The 6,848-nt window shown below is 34.0% G+C and overlaps 1 non-coding gene across 1 annotated transcript; it reads right to left on the reverse strand.

The window, feature by feature from the left end:
- Positions 1–6,286: 6,286 nt before the first annotated feature.
- TRNAI-AAU (transfer RNA isoleucine (anticodon AAU)) lies at positions 6,287–6,360 on the reverse strand. The gene has a single exon. It is a non-coding gene; the product is annotated as a tRNA-Ile (tRNA).
- Between the last annotated feature and the right edge of the window lie 488 nt (positions 6,361–6,848).

Below are 6,848 nucleotides of genomic sequence, written 5' to 3' on the forward strand. Positions count from 1 at the left end.
CACATAAATTAGGAAACTTTTCGCCTTATTTTAAAACGGAAACTTCTAACAGACCAAAGCTATGTACCCTACGATCATATTTATTTGTTTATAAATAACAAAACGCGCGTTATACCGGTGTGCGAGAGGCGCGTCACGTACGCCCTTCTGCAATTAGGATCTATACAATCTCATTAAGTTAACGACTTGATAACTTTGCTCATATGTTTGTAGATGTGTCTGTACTCACGTATTCAAAACGAAAAGGTATTGTGGCATTTTATGGAACAAAACCTTCATTTTATGTCTAAGATTCTTTTTTTTTCGTCTACTCTTTAGTGACCTTTATGGTTGTTCCTTATGAGTTTTTAGTTTTTAAAAATATTCTAACCGTAGAATTTTACTGCCATATCACTTGGATATTGTTACCTCTTCTTTGTCTATAGAAATGAAAGAGATGGCAATTTTTAAATACAAATATCACAGCAGTAGAGTTCTGTTATAAAGAATTTGCCTGAGGTCATTTTTGTACACGAATTATTATAACTCAAGCGTGTAATGTGTAATTTTACACGTTGTACACGTTCACGTTGTACACAAAATAAGGGAACTCGAGTGTGTATTGTTTTTGAAAGGTTAATCACAAGTTGACGTATGGGATGTTCATCGGTCGATAACATCCGCGTGCTATCGACGTTAATAACAGCTCTTGTTATCACGCTATCACAGTTATCACGGTTATCACGTTATCACGTTGCGATCGTATTGCGCGCCGGGAGGTGCACGCGGTCCGCGCGTGATGGAATGTTTTTGACGCAAAATGACCCTGTTGTTGTTAAATTCGTTCTCATTATACATTGAAATCATATTTGTTAATATGTTTATTGAAATATGTTGTAATAATTAACTCTCTTATGTACTTAAATAAAATATATATTATTTATTTATTGTTTGTATTTACATACCTTAACTATTCGACAGATTGTGACAATTTTATGTTTAGGACTTGAACGTTCATACTTAAAAAATCTAAAAAAAGCAAAAATAACGTTTAATTACATAATTACGTAGAAAACCTTTAAATATTGTATACTCTATTTATCTTTATCCTCAAATGATAAAGTAATTCAGAGGCACACCCAATACTAAGAAATATTTTTGCTAATTTTTCTATTATTACTTAGACATTTAAAATGTAAATAATCGTAAAATATTTATACCATGATTTTGAAATGACATGATTATAGGTATATATGACAAACGAACAAGAGTCCTCTTGAATTCGCCGAAATAGCGAATTAACTGTTACCCTAAGACATTACATTAATTGAAGCGTTAACTACCTTTAATCGACAGACAAGGAGACGTATAGAAAGAAGATATTTTCTTAATGATTCCATGATCTTTGCTAATTAAAAAATGTAAAGTAAATCATATTGATTTTGACGTAGATTTTAATAGGTAGCAGCTGATGTATGCAGGGGTAACATAGGGACACATTTTTAACAAAAAAGTCGTATGCAACAGCTAGTCAAATATTATAAAATAACTAGCTGTCGCCCGCAACTCCGTCAGCCCGGGATTAAAAATAGATGTTGGCCGACTCTCAAACCTAATCAATATGCTCACAAAATTTCATGAGAATCGGTCAAGCCGTTTCGGAGGAGTATGGGAACGAAAATTGTGAAAAAACATTCTATGATCACCATTGTGGATTTATCTGTTAAACCTGTGTTTTTCTTTCAATAAAATATTTGATAAAGGTGATTACGTTGCGAGCAGATGGGTGCGGTCCCATGCTGATACGAAGACCTTGCCTGTTATCACTGCCATGCTGTAATCATACCAACACTGACATAAAATTTGAAGGTTAATAAAGCAATATATTGAAGATTGATAAAAAGAGAAAAATTTTAAAGTTAAAAATATCATGGAAAAATAACATTTTACTTGTAGACGTAATAAAAACGTAACCGTGAGCTTTCTTTGTTGTACATGCACAAAGACACGAGATTATTAGTGTGTCGACAATGTAAACTCACGTTAAATGGAATTATATTCAAGGCACGATGCAGCCCATGGCTAGCGACCAAATAAGGTCTGTCTGAGGTCACCTTTATATGCTAAGCTTCTTATAGGAAGACTTTATAATGACTGATGAATTATTTTCAAAACAATCTTACTTCTTACTAATATTATAAATGCGAATGTTTGGATGGATGTTTGTTTAAAGCGGTTGCATGGATTTCGCTGTTTAGTATAGGTGTAGAACAAAGTCTGGAAGAACATATAGGCTAAAAATTGTTTTTATTAAATTCCTCTTGGATGTAGTCGCGGGCAACAGCCAGTCTTAATGATAAAATCAAAAAATTGTTAAATAGATCCTACGAATAAGATGTGTCAATTTTCAAAAATAGAACATTTCAAAGTTCTGAAAAGTTCTAATACGAATCAGGACTTTCTTCGAAATAATAATTAATAATTTATATCTGTCCACATATATTTTATTTTTTGTATGTTTTCGGAGACTAGATGTACATAAACAGCCACATAACGACCCTATGAGGTCCTTGCCCTGCGCTAAATCACGCAAACCATTCAAAGACCTTTCCCCGATTAAGTTTTCTGTTTGCCTCACTTTCGAATGAGGTTAATAACATTGCCAGAATTTATTACTGTAACAAAAGCTTTTTGGTACATTTTCTTTTTAATAATATATTTTTATTTGTTAGCCTTTTATTGATTTGACAATTTCACAGTCAGGTCTTTACAGGCTATATTTATAACTAGATTTTTTTTACATCCGCACGGACAAAGTCGAAGCTGCTAGATCGAGGTTTCACTATATTCCGTTGGAAAGTTCCTTATTAAAGTTGATATATTAAAATTAATCTTATATCTTTAAATGAGCAATTCTTGTATATGTATATAATTGGAATCTCAGAATCGGCTCCAACGATTTTCATAAAATTTAGTATATAGGAGGTTTCTGGGGCGATAAATCGATCTAGCTAGGAATCATTTTTAGAAAATGTCCTTTTATTCGTGTTTTATCGATAATCAACTTAAACATAAACTTAACTTTTTCTATCGGTAAGATCGAGATTCATATTTCATCATTTTATTAGTAATTCGTACTTAAATATAATTTTCAAACAACACAATTTAAAAAAAAATACCGAGCAAAGCTGCGGTCATTCAGGTACTTATTGTAAATGCGTAACAAACAAACTTTTATATTTATAATAATAGGATGTGCGGTGATATTGGAGGCGGGAAGAAGTCATGAGGTCGCGACCTCACGCTTGTCTCTGTGTGCGAAATCGTTGCTAAAATAGGAAGTTATTGACATAATTTATTGATTATTTATTAAAAAATCTGAAATTTATTTGGTTATAGAATAAATTAATTTAATTTATTATTAAAATGTAACCTTAATAACTTTAATTTATTATTAACTTGAATCTGTACCTCGTTGTTTAAACTGCTGTGTACATTTATCGTTGGTTTCTTAGACCAAAATGTTTGTATAAAACATATCATCATCCCACTCATTATCATCATCATCATCATCAACCTGCCCTTATCCCTATCGAGGGTCGGCACAGTATGTACTACTCCTCCATTCATCTCTATCAGAATCTACCCCCTTCCTACGCATATCCTCTTTCACACAGTCATTCCATACTGTTTTTGGTCTTCCCCTACCCTTGTAGCCATCCCCATTCAATCTCATTACTTTTTTGCTTATATCATCATCATCCCTCCTCATAACATGTACAAACCACGCTAATCTTTTACTCCTCAATTTCTCGATCACTGGCGCTACTTTCAAACTTCCTATATTATACACATTTTTAACTTTATCCTATCTTGTCACACCAAGAAAACATCAGTTTTCTATCATCCCACTCATTATCTTTGACAAAATAGAGATGACAATATGTTTTATACAGGAATTTTTGGTCTCAGAAACTAGCAATAAGACAGCTTAATGAAAAAGAGATTTAAGGTTTATCTTTTTATTATTACTAAAAGAAACCAAACGTTAAAAGGTCATATGCGATTAATGATTTATGATATCACCAGTTATAGATTATTTTAAAACACAGGACCGTACTTACGTATTTTAAAATAGTTACTTTCATACTATTCAAGTTAACTATTTTGTTGAGAATAGATCTTTTACATCGATCTTTTGAAACGAAGATCAATGGAAATGTCAATTATCTTACTTCTTACTAATATTATTAAGATGGATAGATGTTAGTTGCAAGGTTTTTCCGGAGCGGTTTAAGGATTCTTGATGAAATTTGACACAAATGTAGAACATGATTTGGAAGAACACATAAGCAACTTAATAATTTCTTTTTTTTAATTCCGCACGTATGCTGTCGAAAGCTAGTATATATAAATCCTGTTAAGGAGCACAGGTTTATCGTTTAGTTGTTTTTTTTTCATAAGAGAAGGGGCAAACGAGCGGCGTGAACACTGCGGTGATCAACGACACCCATGGACATCTGTAACACCAGAGGAACTGCAAAGCAACAATACAGGCAACTTGACTACAATGATTTACTTATTATAATAAAAAAAATATAAAATATTCTCCCAAATACATACCTGTGACCACTAGCGTAGTATCAATAGTGACTGCTTGTGGCGTAATCATCGCCGGGGGCAGGTCGCGACTTCAGATAACTGGCCGGTGCAAGCCGGTTTAACCGCTGTACCACGCTTCATAACATTGCCTTGCCTTTTGTACTACATTTGCAAATTATTCATCAAAACAAACCTTTTTAGGTTAACTATACTGTTGCATCAATCAGCACTTGGCCAGCGTGGTTGACTATGGCATATTCACCCCTTATTTTTCAGAGGGGAATGCTTTATACTCCGCGCTCCGGGGGTGACGCGGTAGTTATGTGGGATTCTCTTTCGGGTGGGATGCATACCCACTAAACCCCTCTGTTCCTCCTATGAATCATGCCGTGGCAACGGGCACGCTTGCGCATTCGTCCGCGATATTGTCTGCGTCATCTGCCGAAGCAGTCCCCACTACAGGGGAGGATCTACCAACAGCCTTAGGCGCCGGATCGCCCCGTATCCAACGCCCTAGGGCTGTTGAGGGGGGGCCTATTCACCCCTAACTTAGTGTGGGCTCCGACACTTTCGGTGGGGACATATACTTATACGTACGTATATTTTAACCCTCGATATATCTGCCATTAATTAGATTAACAAAAACTGGTTTGAGACAACCCACTTAAGTATGAAATGTTGAACTAATGAGGAATTTCTGATGTCACTAGCTGTCGCCCGCTGCTCCGTCCGCGCGGAATAGAAAAAACATTATACACTATGTGTTCTTCCAGATTTCGTTCTACATCTATGCCAAATTACAGCGTGATCCATACAGCCGTTCTGGAGTTACCTTTCTAAAACATCAATCGCATTTATAATAATAGTAAGATTAGGTGCAGTGCATTGTTACTCTGTTTTCATTATACGAAATTTTTAATCTATAATATTATAACTACGACTCATTTTTAATCCGTTTAAATTTAAAAAAAATTTAATATCCAATACCTGTTTGGAATATACGATAAAGTACACATGATAACAGTCGTTAAGATATAAGAATAATTAAGGTCAAGAGTTTAAGAATGTTTTATGTATTTATATGTAAACAATTAAAAATGTAAAATGAGACGCAATTAATTTACACACTCCGTCTCTTATTAATTAAGCATTAATGGTAAATTAATAAACAATTTAAATTGTAATTTACCAATTAATTGTAAATTAAATTGTATTTCCAAACCGCTACGACTTAGGGTCCTTCAAGAAGCAAGCTTATCATTATCTCAAAGGCCGGTAACGCATCTGCGGTTCTTCAGGTATTGCTCATGTCCATGGGCGTCGTTGAACACCTCGGTGTTCCCGCTGCTCGTTTGCCTCCTTCTGTTATAAAAAATACTTTTCTTTATGTTAATGGCATCATTAGTTTATCTATACTTATAACAAAATTGGAGTGTCTGTCTTATATGTAAGATGAAAAAAAATTAAGCTTAAGGTCGCGTTAGCTCCTCACCGGATCATCTAGATCGATTTTGAGAGGAATTGAGCTGATGCACGTAAGAATATTATAGAATACTTTTTTAATTCAGCGCTGGCGAAGTCGCGGTCGAACGTAGGTTCAAAATAAAATAAACAATAAATAAATATTACAATTCTTTTAAACTATTCTTATCGAAAAGTGTGGCAAATTAAAAAGAGTAAAAGAAAACTACTACAAAAAGTTGTGTGGCCCATGAGGGGATCGAACCCGCGACCTTCGCGTTATTAGCACGACGCTCTAACCAACTGAGCTAATGGGCCGTTGAGATAGATTTTGAAATTACCTAATAGATTCTAAAACAAAAAGCAAAGTCAAGCTTATAGAAGTTAAAAAATAAGATCTCTTTCAAATTAATTACTAAAGAAAGCTTTCGTTTTATTAATGGAAATTGATTTTATCCCACAGCGGATATAGAAAAATATATAATTATTTGATTCACGTGGTTATAAATTTGAGTTTATTTATTTTAATATTGTAAAGCGATACTCGTGTCCAGTGCGAGGTTATCACCACAATATTTATTATGGCATTTATTTTTGCAACAGTTAAAAATTAATTGGTTACGTATATAAAAGGTCAGGCCACATGGTTCCTGTGTACGTTACGAGATATCTGGCTCTCTATTTTATGCATTTTATTTTTAAAGAAAGTTCTGGAATTTTCTAGAACTTTAACGATTAAATTAGTAGGTCACGACGATATGACTGTTAAGATTGTAGAGGCCCATTGGATTAAAGAAACGAGTTAT

The sequence above is a fragment of the Papilio xuthus genome, unplaced genomic scaffold, assembly GCF_000836235.2.
Source record: "Papilio xuthus unplaced genomic scaffold, Pxut_1.1 DF824655.1, whole genome shotgun sequence".
NCBI classification, from domain to species: domain Eukaryota; kingdom Metazoa; phylum Arthropoda; class Insecta; order Lepidoptera; family Papilionidae; genus Papilio; species Papilio xuthus.